Source organism: Psittacula echo (assembly GCF_963264785.1).
Source record: "Psittacula echo genome assembly, chromosome: 12".
In the NCBI taxonomy this organism is placed as follows: Eukaryota; Metazoa; Chordata; class Aves; order Psittaciformes; family Psittacidae; genus Psittacula; species Psittacula echo.
Window position 1 is genome coordinate 13,966,653 of NC_137747.1, and position 18,864 is coordinate 13,985,516.

Consider the following 18,864-nt stretch of genomic DNA (forward strand, 5'->3'; position numbering starts at 1 on the left):
GGGATTTTAGCAATAGCTTTTCAGAATTCCTCGTGTTTCTTTCTGTCTTTATGTGCTTTAACCCTGCTAGGAATAAAGCGCGGATGTATTTTGGGAGCACTGGCAAGCAGTCTGTCATCAGCAGGTAAGTGAATAGCAGTTTGGCCATAATGGAAAATGAAGTGCATATGCTTCTGGAATAAATGAGACTCAGACCTTGTTTGGTGCTGGCTCTCCCCATTTTGCCTGTTTTGCAGGAGGATTGTGTGATAGTTTCAATCTTTCCCAATTTCCCGCAGGCTCTGGAATGCTTTTTGTGGAAATACCAAGGCCTATCAGGCATCATTACTGCTATCACAGTAAGCAGCACACCACACAGTGTACTGCAACTTGTAGCATTTATTACTGCTTCAAAATGCATTTTCTGAGAAAAGTGAAAGAATTGATCTTTACGTGTAATACTTTGGAGACTCTCATAGGGAACAGCCTAAATCAAGAAGTGTGTTTCAAGGCTGAGCTTTAAACTGAAAATAAGCAGATATACAGCCCAGGAGAGGTGAAAGATGGAGGGAGTGTTGTGATCTGCAGGGGATTCTGAAACTATGTGTCATAAAAACCTGATATAAAAGGTCAGTATTGAATGGAGGAGAAAGATTCACCTGGTTTCCCTATGATTTCACAGGTTAGCAGACACTTGTAGTGTGTCTGCCAATGGCATCCAGGACAGTAGATTGCAAGGGGGGTGATAATACTATTTGTTGCGCTTGGTCACAAGGGAGGTGAAATAGGATTTATGGCACAAATCCTGAAGATGCTTCAGCCAACATGTGGGGGAATTTTGGGAAGGAAGTCACAGGGAAGAGCAATACCTTCCTGCTGAGCACAGACATAAGGGGGTCTGTGTTCACTGAACAGTCAGACTAATGGTGTGAAGGTTGTATGATAACGTTCCCCTCTCCAAACCCATATCGGGGGGGGTGACTGGAGCACAAACATGTAGGAAAACCTTAATGAAAACTCACAGTGAAGTAAAAGGCTTCAGTTGTTAACTATTTAGTGTAACACTGTGAGGTGTAAGATAGGCAGAACCTAGCCTTGGAAAACTTTGGGTTTATATGAGGATTTCAGGTGCTTCTTGCTCACTATAGCAGTTAATGGCTGAGTTTTTACATCTAAAACTTACTGGTGCTTAGCAGAGGCTCTGTTTCTATCGATTAAGTTTTATTCTTGCTGCTCAAACCTCAGTAAGTTGGCAGCTTAGCTTTTTCTGTTTCGAATTTTGACTTGAACGTTTCAGATACATGGACCTACAGCCTCACTTTAAATGTGAGGCTTTTCTCTGTGGCTTACAGTGCTCCTTGCAGTTAGGTGAGAGAGAACCTGCCTAGGTAGAAGATGGCCAAATGGAGTGGAATAGTGGGGGGAAGAACTGAACAGATGTATTTACTTGAAAAAGCCAACGTGGTGCTCAGTAGCCAAGCTGGCATATGAATTGGCATATGCACAGTGTGGAAGGGCTGTGACCTCTGAAGGCGTGCTAAACATGCCAGAGTATTTTTCCATGATGTACTCATATGATTTGCTTAACTCTATAAAGTCTAAGCAGCCTCAGGAGCATATTTACTCAGGGACAGCTTAACTAGGAGCCTGCACTGTTTGGAGTGAGGCTTGTTAGGCAGAGGACTGCGTCTCTGCTTCAGAAGCGCTGCAGCAATAATAAATGACAGGGATGGGTCTGATTTCTCTGAGACGTCAGCAGGAAAAGATGAATGATGTAGAGGCAGTGCATCAGCAATGGACTCGCTTTTCTTACCTGAGTGAGGGCTTCTGCAGCGAGGCTGCCAGGAACTACAGGGGAATGGATTCTCTGACACAAGGGATGGTCTGAAGATCGCATGAGAGTATGAAGCAGTGACCTTCTGAAGCTTAATACTGTGCAGCTTGTGAGGCATTTTAGTTGAAAATCGTTTCAGGTGGGTTGTGTATGCTAAATCAGCAACCTCCAGCATTTACTGCATTTGCTTGGAGCAAGCTGCTCTAGTGGAAGGTGTCCGTGGCCATAGCTGGGGTTTGGAACTGGATGAGCTTTAAGGTCCTTTCCAACACTAATCATTCTATGGTTCTATGCTGTACTACCTGTTTGAATAAACAGAAAAGGGAGTTTGCCTGTCACAGATCAAACCATTGGACATTGTTGTGTCAGCTCTTCCATTTTCATACCCACCCATTCCTTCTTTCTCATTAGCTGCTCTCCAGGGCAGCAGTTCCGGTGCCAGGCCATGATGTTTTGCTGCAGGTGAGGTGATGATTTTCCTTACGTCAGTCACAATTTTGGCAGTAAGATCAGCCAAGTGACTCTCGGGTTTCTGCAACATGTGTTTATCCCGTTTCCAATTTGAACAAAGGAAAATACAGTAGTAATACTGGAAGAAGTGAATGGAGAAAATAACTGGTAATTGGCCAGTAGACACTGAAGTTGCTAGGATTACACCCAAATAGTGCAGCTTTAGTACAATTACAGCCTTGCAGTTCCTTGTATGTGTTTTGTAAAAGAAGAGGAAAGCCAGTTAATTGCAAAACAAGGAATATTGTATACACAACAGTTCTTCCATTAAACCAGCATTGCTTGTGCATTGCTAAGCAGAACGTGGTGTTACGTACCTACAAGTTACAGGCTCTAATGTGCTCTTTATCTCACCATTTGTGTCTGTTGAACAAACTAATATTCCAGGCACTCATATCACAAGTGGAGAGTAAAAAGAAGTTCAGCTTGTTACAGGATATGTGCGATACTGTTTATATCCATGGGGAGCAATAAGTGAACTTTTATGATCAAACTGTAATTCAGAAGTGCTTTGTGACAACGTGTATTTGAGTAACAAAAAAAAAATGGAAGCAAACTTCAAAACTATATATCTTGTCCCATTGACCATTGCAGACTCCATCGTGATTTGCTCATCTCAGAAGTTCCTTTTAGGTTAAAAGCCATCTGTACCTGCCAGATGTGGTCTGTGTTATCCAGGTTGGCCAGTGGAGCTGTGTCCTTGGACAGGAACAGAACTCTTAGCTCTTCTCTTCTGCTCTTTTCTCCCCAGGCATTACCTGGTGGTTGTTAAAAAAGGCACAGCTAGATTTTGATGTAGTTTTGATTTTAACTGTGTTTTTTGGATTCTTGGCATTCCCTGCCTGGCCTGGGTAGTGGCTTTGATTACAGATATTCCTCAAAAATTGCTTCACTGTCACAGCAGTACATGCACTGCATCTCAAGAACTTCCTGTCCAGTACTTTAAGGCTCCTTAAAGGGAAAAGTCATTCTACATGCACGAGAGAGAATTAAATTGAGTATTTTCTAGACTTTTGTAAATAGATGGAGACAGGAGACAAACTAAAGGCAGTAATTCTGGTGGCTGTTGGAATTATTGGGAGCTTTCGAGCAGAAGCTTGGCTGTTTAGAACATGTGACATCAGCCTGCCAAAGCTGAGCCTAAACTTGAACTTTCCTCAGTTAACTCTGTGACTGAGGCACTTGCTCTCTGAGGCTGTTTCATCAGACCACTAAGGTGAGCACTCAAAATAGCTGTAGTAGCCATCACTTACTGTGTGTATTGTTTCTTGGTATTCCTAGAGTGGCTGTAGCTTTATGCCCTGGTGAACTTAAAATATTCTTATGTAGTTAATAGAATCATCGTGGAGTACAAGCACCACTTCGGCTCTTGTCATGCACTGTCACACACATTAAAGCATTTACCGTACTGCAAATCCAAGCCTATATTTGTTAACATTAGTGAAAAACTGGACCCAGGGGACTTCACATGCTGTGTAACTAAATGACTGTGATTAGGGCCCTGAGCCAATGGCATAAAATGTGGCAAAGATAACTTACCTGAAATAATAGCTCAAAGCATGTATCTGTTAAATGAGTTGTCACATACCTTGGTAGGGTCTGCGGCCTGCTTTTTGTTATAAATAGTGTTCTGTTCCAGTTTGGAACCATCACTTTGAGAGGGTATAAAAATAATCTTCAGTAAAATCCTGCTGGGTTCCATCATCAGGAGAATTAACAACTGCGAAGTTAATCAGAGTAGTAAAATGGTGAAGGATGGGGCCTTGCTAATATTGCATGAAAAGCATATCCAGGATGAAAACAAAACCACAATTTGGTAGGTATGTGCATTTGTGTCCTAAAGGGTTGCCATTAAATCCATGCACATTGCTCCAATCTGAGCAGCTAAGCCAGAGTAGGAGGTACAGACATGGACTCTGAATGCACTGCTTGGCTCCCTTCCACCCCGTGATAGTAGGAAAATCCATTGTTTTCATTTGTGGTTCATTTGCACTGAGGGTTGTTTTGGGATGAGACCTTGATGGATGTCAGAAGACTTGATGGGAGCTTCCAGAATTCAGTTGGCAGTGGTCATCTTCTGCCTCCCACAGGAGTGTTGTCCGTCCCTAGCTCAGTGCAGGACTATCCATGCCCTTAAATCCACCCCTTCCTGAATTCTTTTGCACATCCATCAGAACCAGAGCTTCCCACATGACTTCTCCTCCTCCTGCATCTCTCCTCTTGCGCCCAGTTCTTCCTGCTTCACTTTTGCATTGGTCCTATTGCTATATCCAGGCCAGGAAACAGGTATCTAACGTGTACTCTGGGTGCAGACTTGGAGCTGGGAGTCCTTGATGCCCTTAAGAAGGAATAACTCTGGATATTTGTGTAGTTAACATGAGCAACTGTATGAAGGAAAACCAAGTTCCTCTCCTGTCCCCAGCTGCAACTCTTACAAAAGCTGGTATTTTTACCAGAATCAGTTCCACCACTGTTTCTATGGAGTGGGGTTGCTAAAAGGAGACATTTTCTAGGTAAATATTGCTGCTTGTTGAAGTCACAATATTGCCGGGCCACGGGCTAATACTACTGGCATGAAAGGAAGTTTGAGTTCTTAAGTCTTTCCAAATGAAAGGCAAGCAGACCACTACACAGTGGCTTAAATCTGAAATTACCATCAGTTCCAACCAATTAGTATTTTACTTATCCATTGAAAAGAGGGAGTTCAAATTTAATTAGTCTACAACAGCCTTTCCTGTTCCTTAAAGACACCCTTAGGGGGATGCTGCTTTTACCCAGGTTAAAGCTAGTTGATTTTGAATGCAGTCAGGTTGAATGTTGTAACAAGGTTTATTTTAGTGCAAGACACTTCACTGGATGGAACCAACTTCTTGAAAACAGCTTTTTCTTTGTGGATTTTTGACGGAAAAGAAAGTGCAGTAAATACCACTGCCATCTGCTTCATTTAGGAAGTTTGGGGCTGTGAATGGCCTTGCAGAAGCTGAAAAGCCTGCACAGATTTATCTCTTTTTTTTAGTAGTTAAAAATGAGTAATTTTAGAATTTGTGTTGAATTTCTCGTGGATTTGATTGCATTGAACCAGATGTTGTTTTTTTCTCGGAGAGCCTGCACCAAATCAGTGCGTGAGTGTGATGTATGCTCTGAGAAAATACATGGCTAGCAAATTCTGAGGGCCTGATGAAGAGATCTGAAGATGCAGCGTCTCACACTTTCCACAGCACTGAAGTAAGTACAGAAATAGCTGCAATCCTGGTACACTACCTGTGATGAATGAGCTTGTTTGTCCAAACAGATTTCCTTTGTATAATGCACAGTTTTACTTCTGTCCATTCCCTTCCCCGGTGTATTCACTGTGAAAGCAAACCAGCTTTGATTCCAGAAAGTCTTTTCCTCTCTGAGGTAGTGTGCATCACTGTTGTGTACCATGTGAATGAAGCAGAAGCCATGTATTGACTACAGCAAGTAAAACTTATGCATGGGTTAGAAGCTGCTGATACAGTCATGATTGCTTTTATGTATCTAGAAACAGTATGTTCCTCTAAAGGATTGCTAATTTCATTTTAAATAGGGAACAGAAATATCTGACTCACTCTGATACGTCTGCTGGTCTTCTATAGAGAATGCGTTTGCTTCAGTATTCAAGGCATCTAAAAATGCTTATTCACATGCCACTTTGCTTTTTAATAACTAAGGGTTTCTGAATAAGTACCATCAAACAAATTAGTGCAGAACATAAACATCTATTGTATTATGCCTGATAAAGAGGTACCCTGTTATTCCACTCTCTGATTCAACCTCCTTTTCTTTTGTTGGTAAATGTCTTCTGAGGAGTCTGTGCTAGCAGAGCTGCTTGACCTCTCTGATCTTCTGTACCAAACTGACACGTAGCACTGCTTTGGGAGAGGATTTTAGTTCTTACTCCATGTGGTGGATTAAATAAGCATCACTGAGTTTCTGAGACATTTCAGGAATCTCCTCTGAATGAATCTTAAGTATTCTGTGTATCTCTCAAGAACTGCAGTTCCTGTTGGGTGCCATTAGTTGCTACATTTGGATTTGCATTCTGCCATCAGAGCCTACCAGTAGCACTGTTTGGCACTGCGGACTGACCTTCTCTTCGTATTCATGGTGCATCTCCAGGCATCGTTCCTCTGAGCAGCACCTCTTGGCTCTCTGGAAGCCTTGGACAAATGTTTGGCACTGTTCCCTCTACAGTTTATCAGCTTTGGCTCCTTGATCTCAGGACTTATTTCTTGTCAACTCTTGTCTCCTAAAGTCTGTTGCTGTATTTCCTGACCTTCCTTCCACTTGTTAATGTGAAGAATTTGCTTGTGGGTTGTCCAGAGTAGTTTTACAGTAGATGCTATTAAGCAGCTGGTGAACAACTAAAGCCATCAAGTTGGGTTATAGTGATGGTGATTTGCTCATGCTCTTGACTTTGTTGCTGGGTGAGGCTGGCAGCATGTGTAAACTCTGCTGAAGCTAGTTGCTCTGTCCTGAGCCTGGCTCACTCCCTGAGCCAGGTTGTGCTTTGGTTCTGATTTCTCATCTTCTGCCTCCTACGATATAAGTCCCTAGTGCTTTCTATCCACTGGGTAACATCTCCCATGCTTTTGTCCCTGTGGTTGTACTTAATGTCATCAACCTGGGTGTCTGTGTATTGGCTGGTCATGCCATCTTTTTAATCCATACTTGGGGTCTGATGAATTTGGAAATAGATACAGAAAGCCATCTCTTTTGATTAAAGCTATACATGTCTGTTTAATGTGTATGAAATAATGCAGTTTTGGGAACCATCTTGCTGTTACTTATTGTACCTCAGCAGTACTGTATGTTAATAAGCAAAGCACCGGGGTATGGAATAGTTTTCCTCTTGTTTCCTAGTGCCAGGGCTGCTGATGGAATCATGTGTGGTTATAGTGCTTTTATTCACAGGCTGTCACTCTTACTCTCTAATCTATCTAGTTCAGAGGCAGATAAGGTATGGCATCTTTAGGACTGTGTTATAGGATGGAAATAGAAAAGATTAGTAAAAAAGTTAATGCCTAAACAGTGGCCTTACTCTTCAGGGAGAAAATAAACCCCGGCTGACAGCTCTTACCTTAGTGACATTCTTGCTTCTGTCAAAACATCAAACGCCCCATCATTTCCATTGGCATTTGCAAGACTTTGAAAGAGATGCATCGGAAAGCAGAGTGCTTTGATGGGTGCTTTTTTTCAGTTGCCATCCCTTTCCATAGCCACTGCCTTGCTTGAAAAGGAACTTTTTTTATCTATCCCCTCTCTGGTTGATCAGAAAAGGCTTTGGGAGTGAGAGGATGGGACGGTAAGGTGGAAGTTTCTCTCCTGTACCATAATTAACGTGTGGGAACTGCTGCTGCCCAGTATCATTGTGGTGATTACAAAAAGAGCTATTTGTAACCTGGACAAGCTGGCAGTGGGGAGCTGGGATGCTCTGCTGATCCCAGCCACTCCTGTGACTTTGTGTGTATTTAGAAGATACTGGAATCCTCTTTGTAGAGGTGTGGAGTGGAGGAGGCAGCGATGTCCACCTGCAGATAACTGCAGTTTTTCAGCATTCAGGATCAGTCCCAGCCCCCTGCCTGCAAGTTCATGGGAAGGCCAAGCTCTTAATGTAGAACTGACCTGCTTCTCTGGTCATGGGCCAGTTCTCTATGTCACGGGGCTGTGCAGGGATGTGGTGAACAAACGCGTAGTGACACCCTCACTGGTGAAGTAGGATCCAGTGCAAGACACGCGACTGATTCACTGACAGATTTCACTGAAATCACTGCTTTCTGAAAAGTGGGTTTCTCCTTTAACTGTTCCTTCCTTTCTTCCTCTATCTTAACTTGACCAGATGGAGTTGAATTCGGATATATGCAGCTCTACCTTCATTCTAAAGGGGCTTTTAAAGGAAATTACAGATCATAGGAAATTATATTCATCCTCATCTCCGCTCTTCAGAACAGATTTAGATTGTCTCATTACAAGTACTATTTTCCTTACTTTGAGAAATTTCTTAGAAATTTTGTTTTCCATTTTATACTTCTTCCTACTGTCTGGCTTTTCTTTTTGGTGTGTTTTTTAACAAGAAAAGTTAATAGGACTGATGTTTTTAGAATGCACAAACTTGGGAAATGCATTTGGAGGCTACTCCAAATGTAAGAAGTGGTCTCAAACATCAGCCTTTTGAACAGGTTTTCATAGAATCACAGAATAATAGAATCATAGCATGATTTGGTTTGGAAGGGACCTTAAAGACCATAGTGAAGAGCTTCTGCCTAAGAGCTCATCTCAGTCTCCCCTCTGGCAGGTTAAAGCCATTGCCCTTGGCCTGTCCCTACAGGCCCTTGTCCCAAGCCCCTCTCCAGGTTTCCTGCAGCCCCTTTAGGCACTGGAGCTGCTCTCAGGTCTCCCCTTCAGGAGCCTTCTCTTGTCCAGGCTGACCCAGCCCAGCTCTCTCAGCCTGGCTCCAGAGCAGAGCTGCTCCAGCCCTCGCAGCATCTCCATGGCCTCCTCTGGCCTCGCTCCAACAGCTCCAGGTCCCTCTTGTGCTGCTGCCCCAGAGCTGGATCAGGACTGCAGGGGGGGTCTCCCCAGAGCACAGCAGAGGGGCAGGATCCCCTCCCTGAGCTGCTGCTCACACTCTGGGGGTGCAGCCTAGCACAAGAGGGAGTTCTGGGCTCAAGTGCACGCTGAAGCCAGGTCAGGGAAGCTTCTCCTCACCCAACACCCACAAGTCCTTCTCCTTAGGCTGCTCCATCCAGTTTCCCCCAGCCTGTGTTTGTGGTTGGGATTGCTCCAAGCCATGTGCAGGACCTTGCACTTTTCCTTCTCACTGTTGTCCTGGAGTAGTTTTCAGCAGCTGCCCCCTTCCTGCAAATTCTGCCAGTTTTGCAGCACATCTGAATGCTGAAGGTCTTGTTCCTTCAGGTCTGTGAAAATACATAAAGAAGTGTTACCATACAGGCCGGGTTGGACGGGGCTTGGAGCAAGCTGCTCTAGTGGAAGGTGTCCCTGCCCATAACAGGGGGTTGGAACTGGATGAGTTTTGAGGTCCCTTCCAATCCAAACCACTCTGGGATTCTATAACCACAGCTCCAGCAGGAGAACTTGTCATAGTGTTGGACACAGGAAAGGGACTGTTGCTGCCCTATCCATCAAATGCTGCTCCTGCTCCACACTTTGTTGGATTTCTATTTATCTCATGAAAGGAAATAAAACAAGCAGTGCTTTAGGTCATCACACTGTGTGGAAGGGACACTGAACTCTGACAAACAACCAGAGAAGATAACTTGCTAAACAAACTGGCCTCAAAACTGCATATTACAGCCATACATCCTGGAGTGTTTCTGCCAGTCCCTAATGGCACCTTTAGAAAGAAAGGAAGCAGCAGTGGTCTTTGTCCTGGGCCGGGGTAGCTGTTCCTGGATGCACTCCAGGTTTGTACCAGGTCTTCCTTGTTTGATGTTTGAAGTGTCTTGTAAGGTGAACACATTTGATGATATGTGATGGGTTTATAGCTGGGAATGTGATGAGAAATGCCTGAGCTTTGATTGTGATATACTTGCCCCCAGCTGTGAAGTGAAATAGGCAGAATCTCGAAGTCCCTTGGGAAAGAGGGGCCAGAAGAGTTCCTACATCCCCAAGAATGAATCCCTGTCCATTTTTGACAACCTTGTAGGAAAAAGAATGGGATCATATGTTTTATAGAGGTGGGATGAATCATTTACTAAGTCTGGAGCCACTTGACTATAAATTGGAAACTCTGACATGGATTAACTAGAAACTGTAAAGACCAGTTAAATAGGACTGGCAGAATACAGATCTTACCTGTGGTAGCTTTTTAGGCTAAAGCACACCACAGGGCTTACCACTGACTGAGCTTTTGTGCATTACAATGTGGCATCCAATCCTCATGGTGGAAATAGAAGGGAATGTAAGTGTGTTGCATATTCAGTTTGCAAATCTTGGCTGTTCCATGAGTAGCTTGTCATTTGAACAATCATAAATGTCCATGATCAAATTTTCCGCTGCTGCTTCCAACAAGTGAAGCAATGGTAGTGTATTACAGCAGGTAATCTTGGGGTAATAAGATGTAACGAGATGATTTTTTCCCTACTATGAACCACACTGCAATTCTTTAGCTTCTTTCTTTTGTGTCAGATTATATATGTGCCTTGCCTAGATGGGACTGTGTTCAATTGTTGTGTTTGTACATCCTTCATTTACATTCTCAAGTCTTCTATAGACAGGCCTTGTTAAGTTTGCCTTGAAGCTGGCTCTGTATAGGAGAGGTATTTAAATGCTAGTTTGAGTCATTGCATTTACTTCTTGTATTGCACTAGTCTGTAGTTAATTCTATTAAATTAGTTGTAGCAACATTCTGAGAGAGGTTTTTTAACAAGGAACACCAGAATCCCAGGTTGCCAATTGATTCCTCATCCGAGGTAGCTGCTAAGCATTTTTTATTGTTTACAGGAAGAAATGGTGCCTTTGGATGTATTTCACACTACTTGTGAGATGACTATGCTATTATTACCCACATAAGTTACTTTCTGTTGGAACATGTTGTGTGTAAACACACCTGAGTTTAATGTCCAGGCACTTCTAACTGAACAATGAGGAATGAATAATTCTGATTAAGCTGACATCACATTGGGATGTTTTTCTTTCTCAATTTCAAGGAAAACAAGACAGGCTGCTCAGAGACAAGCTGTTGATGCTGCTGCTGCCCTACCTTAGCTCAGTTATAGGAGCTTCTTGTCCTGAGAAGGTGTTAGGTGTATAGATTTCATCACTAGGTCTTTGATGTCTGGTTATTATGCCTCATTTAGACACCATTGATTCACAGGCTTAGAATCTTCAGCCTGTGCTGTGGTTTCTGAGGACAGGAATTGGGTGCAATTCAGTGGTAAATTAACCTGGCCAAGTAATTAAGCAGATCAGATGAAATGCTTAAAATCTCGATTTCCATGTGCCTGGGCTCCTTTCATGTGGTTACCTCAGGTCTCTTGGGTTCCACTGATTGAAGAGTCAGATACCGCTGTTAATGTGTGAAGGAGGCATTGAACTTAATGAATCAAAGAAATGAAGGGGTTTGTAACATACAATTCAAGCAAAAGGCACTTAAAAGATACTTGAAAAGGCCTTGTGGGTCAAGTTAGCTAATTGTGGATATTAACTTGTGGGTTGTATTCTAGCACAGCTTCCCATGTGCCATGGGAAGACCGTGTGTGCTGCTTCCTTCATCATCTGCTTTGTTGCCTCCTGCCTTTGCACAATTAAAGCTTAGTGAAGGCCTTTGAGTAGTGTCTCATGTGGGTAAGACAAACTGCACTGCAGTCCAGTTTTATTTCTTCAGGGTTTTTTGTTTCCTTATGTTGAATAATGCAAAGAAATGGTTCTGGTTTGGTGGTTTTTTGATCTTAATGTTTTCAGGAGACCTGCTCTTCGTTTTTTACAAGTTCCTCTTGGGAAGTGTTACACTGTTCTTTAGAAGTCCGGATCTCTAAAACCCAAAAACCTTGTTTATGCCTGCAGTGAAAACAGCCTTAAACATACAAGTGTAAAATGTAGCAGTACACAAAACCGTTATGGAAATTTTGGCTTTCTGATGAAGAAAATCTTTACTACACTGCAGGCACAAAATGGACAGTCTGGGCTATGGAACCACCAGCAGCGAGCTACAACTGACTGGAAGCCTCTGGCTTCTCAGGGTTCACCGTTCCCTCCTCGTCCTGAGCTGTTGCAGATGCTGATGTGGATGTTCCCTGGCTTGAAGTCATTCTGAGCTGAGGGTGCTCTGCATAACCCTGAAACCAGTTTCAGTAGTTGCATGTTGTTAATGATAGTAACTAATGAGGAGCTTATTTGCCAGTTAACACCGAGCTTTGACCATGTAATCCTTGAAAATCAGCCAGTTCTCCTGGACTCCTCTTCAGGACCTATGGGATTCTTCCTAGCAGAACCTTGAACAGGCCAAAGTCTGCTTTCCTCATGTTGAGGGCATGATCCTGCTTAATTCCTCATTCATGCCTCTCAGGACCATAAACTACTGGAGGGTGTCCAGTTACTCCTACAGCATCAGTGGATGCACTGTGCTAGGTTTCCCAGCAAAAGATATGCTGCTCCCTGTAGCAGGGGTGGGAGAAGCTGTTGTGTGCTGACCTCTCAGTTGGTTTAGTTCCCACCCTGGAATATGAGGCTTTGCCGGTCATTTCAGCTAGGAAGATGGAAGAGGCAGCAGAGTCTTCTTTCTCCTCTCACCCATGCCTGCTCTAGTAATGTCACGTAAAGAAGGACCTTAAACATTTGTGCTTAAATTTAATAACTGTCTGTAAAAGCCATTTAGGTATTGAAATCCTTTCCTGTGGAACAGAGCTGATTTGTAGCCTCCTGTGTGTTCTTGTTTCCATGATGAAACATTGGGCACTGTTCCACCGTAAGCACACCTTATCTGGGAGGTGCTGTGAAATGTTAATCCTGTGATTTCCAGGGGATAACAAGATCATCTAAATAGAAAGCAATGGGCTGTAAGGACTAGAATCCAAACCTGGTGCCATAGGCAGTTAGGAGCTGTAAGTTAGAATTGCAAGGGGTTGTGTAATGGATTGGCAGCTAACACAGTACTTGAAATTCATGTGGCATTTACATGCATGGTAAATTCCAAATGAGCTCCTAAGAACCCTATAAAAGAAGAAAATGTGTGTGTGTGTGAAGTGCTTGTTTCTCCCTGTAACGTATATCCTCTTGTTCTAGAGTATAATTTGCCTTTGTTTCAGTGGGAGTCTTTTTTAATTTATAACAAGGTGATTTCCATTCTTAAATGAAGTTCAGGTATTCCCAGTAATAACAGGAGCAGTGTTACCATTGCAGCTGAAGCCTGTACATAGAATCATAGAATGGTTTGGGTTGGAAGGGACCTCAAAGCTCATCCAGCTCCAACCCCTGCCACGGGCAGGGACACCTTCCACTAGAGCAGCTTGCTCCAAGCCCCTGTGTCCAACCTGGCCTTGAACACTGCCAGGGATGGGGCAGCCACAGCTTCTCTGGGCACCCTGGGCCAGCGCCTCAGCACCCTCACAGGGAAGAACTTCTGCCTAAGATCTAACATGAACTTACCCTGTTTAAGTTTGAGCCCATCACCCCTTGTCCTGTTGCTGCAGTCCCTGATGAAGAGTCCATCTCCAGCATCCTTGTAGGCCCCCTTCAGATATTGGAGGTCTGCTCTGAGGTCACCATTCTGTGTGAGTTCACCTCAGTCTTGCTGTCCATGTTTCAGGGCAGCTTGCTTTTAGCAGTGAGGATTGGTAGATCCCAGGAAAACACAGCAGCAGGTTTTATGAGGGAGGAGGTGAAGGGCTGCCATTTGTAGGGCAGGTCATGTTCAGGCTGACAGCTTGTGACAGATGGGTGTGGGATGCCTCTAAATCACTGCATGGATTCCCTGTATTCCATATTTTACTCAACTTTCAATAGGAGTTAGACAAATAAATCGAAGGGCAGCTGTCAAGCTCAGCAGCAGAGTAGAGGGCGAATGCATAGTGTAACTTATTAGAGAGCCAATGCCTTCTCCTAGAAAACATTGGAATACATTTTGCTAGATGAAAGCAGCAGATTTGCTTCCACTGTTTGTTTTTCTTGTCTTACATTTAATAATTGAGAACAGTCATAATCAAACTGTTTTCAAAAGGTTTTGTTACAGCTCTGGGACTGGTTCCATGTCTCTTCCATTAGTCCCAGTGTACCCTTCTCTGATTGTTTCATTGCTTTAACTCTCCTGGAAATGAAATCCTCTAATGCTCTGCCTAGGGTGTTTAATATGTGTGCATGAATCAACCACTGCTGCTCAGAAGGTCCAGATGGGCTTAGCTCAGTTCTTCCATTATGTGAAATTATCACACACTTCTTAAAAGCAGGGTTTTGTGTAATCTTATACAAACCATCTACAAACAACTCTATTTAAATCCCTATTCTTTCGTTGCTGTGCCGCAGAGCAGGAAGCTTTGGATACCATCAGTGTGTGCCTGTCAGTTGGAGTAGCTCCCCATCAACTTCAGCTGTCTCTAGTCAATTCTCATCTGGTTGGCACTGCTTGCTTTGACTGTAAGCTGCTGGCTCTGCTTGTCCCTGGTTTTATTATGGAGCAGAGGCAGACCCTCGGAGGCTGGCTTCACTCCACTGTCCTGCAGCAACTGTGTTTGCTGAGCAGCATCCTGTCTTGATTGCCCCTACTTCCTGATATCCTAGGATCTACTCAAATACACTGGGGTGAGGAGCACAGGTACCCAGGCAGTGATTTCTTTTCCCTTGCTCCTACTTTTTGCTCCTAGTCACTGCCAAGCTCTTGACAGGCATCAGTTAATGGCATTCGGATGCTTGAAGTCTTCTGCGCCCAGCTTCACAGACCTGTCCTTGCTTAAACCGTTCTAGGAAGCATAAAGAATTTCCACCTAGCACATAGTGCTTTTCCTCTCCCTCCAGACTGCTTACAGCCACCTGTTCAATAGGCTGAATTCATCAAATCACTTTTAATCATGTTCATTGGACTGTGGACCTGTGCCAGGGTCCTGCTAAGCACCAAATTGGTTCAGAACAGGCACAGAGCAGATTCTGTTAGAAAATAGTTCCCTCTGGTGCTGGTTCTTATCAGCTTGCCTGTGAAGGATAAGAAACCATCAACATTTCAGATTACTGGCAACAAAAGAGCAGAAACTTGGCTTATTTGCATCACAGCGGTAACTCCATTTATTTTGGATCTGTACCAGCATAAACTAAGGAAGAATTAGGCCGAAAGCCAAATATCTTTGTGTTTCTTAAATAATTAAGCAAACCTACAAGGAACTAAGCTGATGAATGGTTAACAAATGGTAGGGAAATGATCAGATGCTGTTCATTAGAGCCAGGCATTACACTATAATCTGTATCTGCCTGTCCTCAACTCAGGAGATTCTCTACTACTTTTAAGGATACCTGGAAAGAGGAACTCTGGGTGAAGCCAGATAGACACGGTTTTAATACCCATACCTAGCAGTAGACCTCCTGGTGCGTGTTTTGTGTAAGATTATTTTTCTCTAGTTCTTCTGAAGGTTGTGGTTGTGTCTAACCATATCTAGTGACTTTTATTTGGGCTCCAGGGAGGGAATGTGAATTTACAAGTTTGAGGAATAAATAGTTTTCTGTGGCACTGAAGGATATTCTGATGAGGTACTAACTGGACTCTATTTGGACAGTGTAGGTTTCTGCTTGTGAAGACAGAAAATAAATAGAAGAAAACTGGAAGAACTGAATACTTTACTATGCATGATCAGGTCAGGTCCTTTCAGACACTTGTGCAAGACTGTTCTGGATGTTTTGTGTCGCTGTTCTTCCTTCCAAGTCTCTGTGTTTCAGTGGAATACTGCAGCACTGTTTCATGCTGAGGTGTGTTATCAATGGAATGTCTCACCAGGTCCCTGACAGGGATTACTGACAGCATGAAAGGTGAATTTTGACGCCATGCTTAATAAAGATGGAGTGATAAAATCACTAACACAGACATTCTTGATGATGTATATGACAGCTCATGCAGTTACTCCTCTGCTTAAAATTTGTTATCCACAGCAGCTGGAATTCTACATATACAAAGTAATGGGAAAAGAAACCCTTATGTGTCCTAACTCCATGTTGTGTGTGTAGCAAATGCTTAGAAAATCAGCCTGTGATATTTTGCTTCAATGTGAAAGATGCAGCTCTAGAGTTCAAAATGGAGGTTCCCAAATTGGTGGCATTTCCTTGATGAACTTGTTTATCCATCCATGCTTCAAATCACAGAATAATGGACTGCAGCATAATGACTTCTACATTGAGTTGAGAAGAGTATGGTCTTGGTCCAAAGTGATAAACATCCCTTACCAAGGAGAAAAAGAACTTTGCAAGTCATGATTTGAAACTCTAATGTAGGAAGAAAACTTTTGAACCTCATAGTTGGTCGTTTTGTGTTTCAGCTGCTGATTCTTCAGTTTTACAGGATGCCATGTTGTTCAGATGCTGCTAATTGTGGGCTTGCTGTTATGGTAATTGGCATCTCTCAGTTTTGTTGTTATGACTACAGAGTATTCTGTAGCAGGCTGATAATGCAGAGAGACTGCAGCCTGCCTTGCTGGCTGAGCCTCATCACTGTTCCTTTCTGTCCTGTCTGTCTGTGTGTGCTGAGTTACAAGCTGTTTGGTGTAGAGACTGTTTGTCACTGTTTGTACAGTGCTTATCACCACCACATTGGAAACATCACAACATACAAACACTGCAGGTATGTGCATATATGAACACATCTAATCCACTTCTTTCCGTCAGTGGTGAGCTCAAATCCCACTCTGCAGCAGTGTGGTGCTTAATCGGATGTTCCCTTATGTTTAGGTAGTCCCCGTGATCTTGTTTCAAGCCAGATTGTGGGTGAATTCCTGTTTCTTGATGGTTCTTGTCCTGTTTGATAGCCATACTTACAGAATACCGGTATTAAAAATGTTTGGGTTGTATATCAAAGCTGGTATACCGGTGTGCATCACCCTGAAAGTATGACCGGTTGTTATGATCTGAATCCTATGTATTCATACTGTTAAAAAAAAAGAGTTTCTCCTATGTCTTAGTAGATTTCCCACCCTCTTTTCCCTGTTTTTAGCCTTTGCAGCACATGCTGAACTCGGGAGCTTACTAAATGTATGCCTGGAGGGGACCAGACTATGTAAGAAACTCTCAGCTGATTAAATCAGTAAATCCAAATTGAATCTGAACCTCCTCAGGAAAACACAGGTTCAATTTGCGTTGGTTGGGGTAGTAATCATTTACTGTGAGCAGAAAACTCTAGATGGGAAAGTGTGCTTCATTGAAGAAACTATTAGTAAACTACTTAGTCATCGATGCAGATAATGCTTGGATATCTGCAGCTTCTGCTTTAGGAAGGTGTGTAGCACAGTAAATACTCCGATGGCTCCTCAGTAAAACATTTTAACCGACTATTCTGCCATTGGAACAATAGAGTTTTTCTTTGAAGGTAGCTGATTTGAGGTCATGGCTATGCATAAGTGGTATAATGGGAATCAAATGTAACTTCTTCTCTAGGTGAACAGGTTTCTGTTGCATAACCTCAAACGCAGGAGGCTCCTGGCTATGCAGGACCCTGGTTGACTTAACACTGGTTTTCAGATACAAGACCCATTAAAACCAGTTCAGTTCTACAGCCTAAACTCCACAGGCCCTTGTGCAGCTCTTCCAAAGTCTAAATAGGCTCCCGGATTTGTCTAGTGGTAGGAGATCTTATTTTTATCATCTGTCTCAGGGACAACACAGCAGTAAGCAAGGATATGTATGGAACAAAAGAATTCTTTTACCAAGTGCCGACATCCTTGGGAATATTTGGAGATTTGTGAAAAACCAGCAAAACTCTAACATCCAGGATGCTGGATCTCTGGTAGCCTTCAAGTTTAGGGGAAATATCCTGTTTGCTTTTCCTTAGTTGGGCTATTGGATTTACGAGAGATTGGCCTCATGGTTAGGGAATTGCTCCTGGTGTTGGATGGTTTTTTCCCCCCTCCTGCAGCTGGGGAAATTACCAGCTCTCACTTCTCATCCCCATCATTTCTTTGCTGCTGGCTGCTCACCTGGTTGTAGCTCTAAGAATACATGAGTGCGAGCATCACTCATTGTTCACTGCTGTAGATTGCTGTCTTAGGCCTTCAATCTCTTGTCTTTAATGGCTACAAAATAGGTTCCTTTATGACTACAGAGGTTTTGAAATGTCTCCTCTCTGCTGTTTCGCAGGTGAGGTTGTGATATTGGGTTAAGACTCTTGAAATAGAATGGGCTGTATCAGACATGAAGTTCATGATGTTAGTGTGACTTTCCGGCTGTCTGCAAGTACTGTGTGCTGTTAGAAGTATACAGATAGTGTATGGATTCAATCTACATGATCCCCATGTTCCAAACCAAGCTGTGCTTCAAGGCTATTTTATTTGTATAAATGTGATTGATGTAAGAAGAAAAAAGAGAGAAGACAGAAACCAAATTGACTCAAGATCAGAGCATCCCGACATGTAGGAAGTCAAGGAAGAGGGCCAAGAGACCTGCGTGGCTAAATAAGGAACTGCTGGGTATGCTCAAGTGGAAGAGGAGAGTTTACAGGTCAGGAAGGAGGGGCTGGCCACTTGGGAGGAATATAAGGGTGCTGCTAGAGGATGTAGGAAGGCAGCTAGGATGGCTAAGGCCTCCTTAGAATTAAATCTGGCGAGAGGGGTCAAGGACAACAGAAAGAGCTTTTTCAAATACATAGCTGATAAAACTAACACCAGAGGCAAGGTTGGCCCACTGGTGAACGGGGTGGGTGCCCTGGTGACAGAAGATACAGAGATGGCAGAGTTATTGAATGCCTTCTTTGTCTCTGTCTACTCTGCCGGAGGCAGTCCTGAAGAGCCCTGTACTCCTGAGACCTCAGATGAAGCCAGGTCACTGGAGCAGTTTGCCTTAGTCGATGAGGAATGGGTTAGAGACCAGCTGAGCAATCT

At 43.3% G+C, this 18,864-nt stretch overlaps 1 protein-coding gene across 1 annotated transcript in view; it reads left to right on the top strand.

Annotated features, from left to right (window-relative positions):
- PTPRT (protein tyrosine phosphatase receptor type T) overlaps positions 1-18,864 on the top strand; it is a gene marked incomplete at both ends in the record, with an annotated part of 457,941 nt that overhangs the window by 207,518 nt on the left and 231,559 nt on the right. The gene's annotated exons all lie outside the window — the stretch shown is intronic.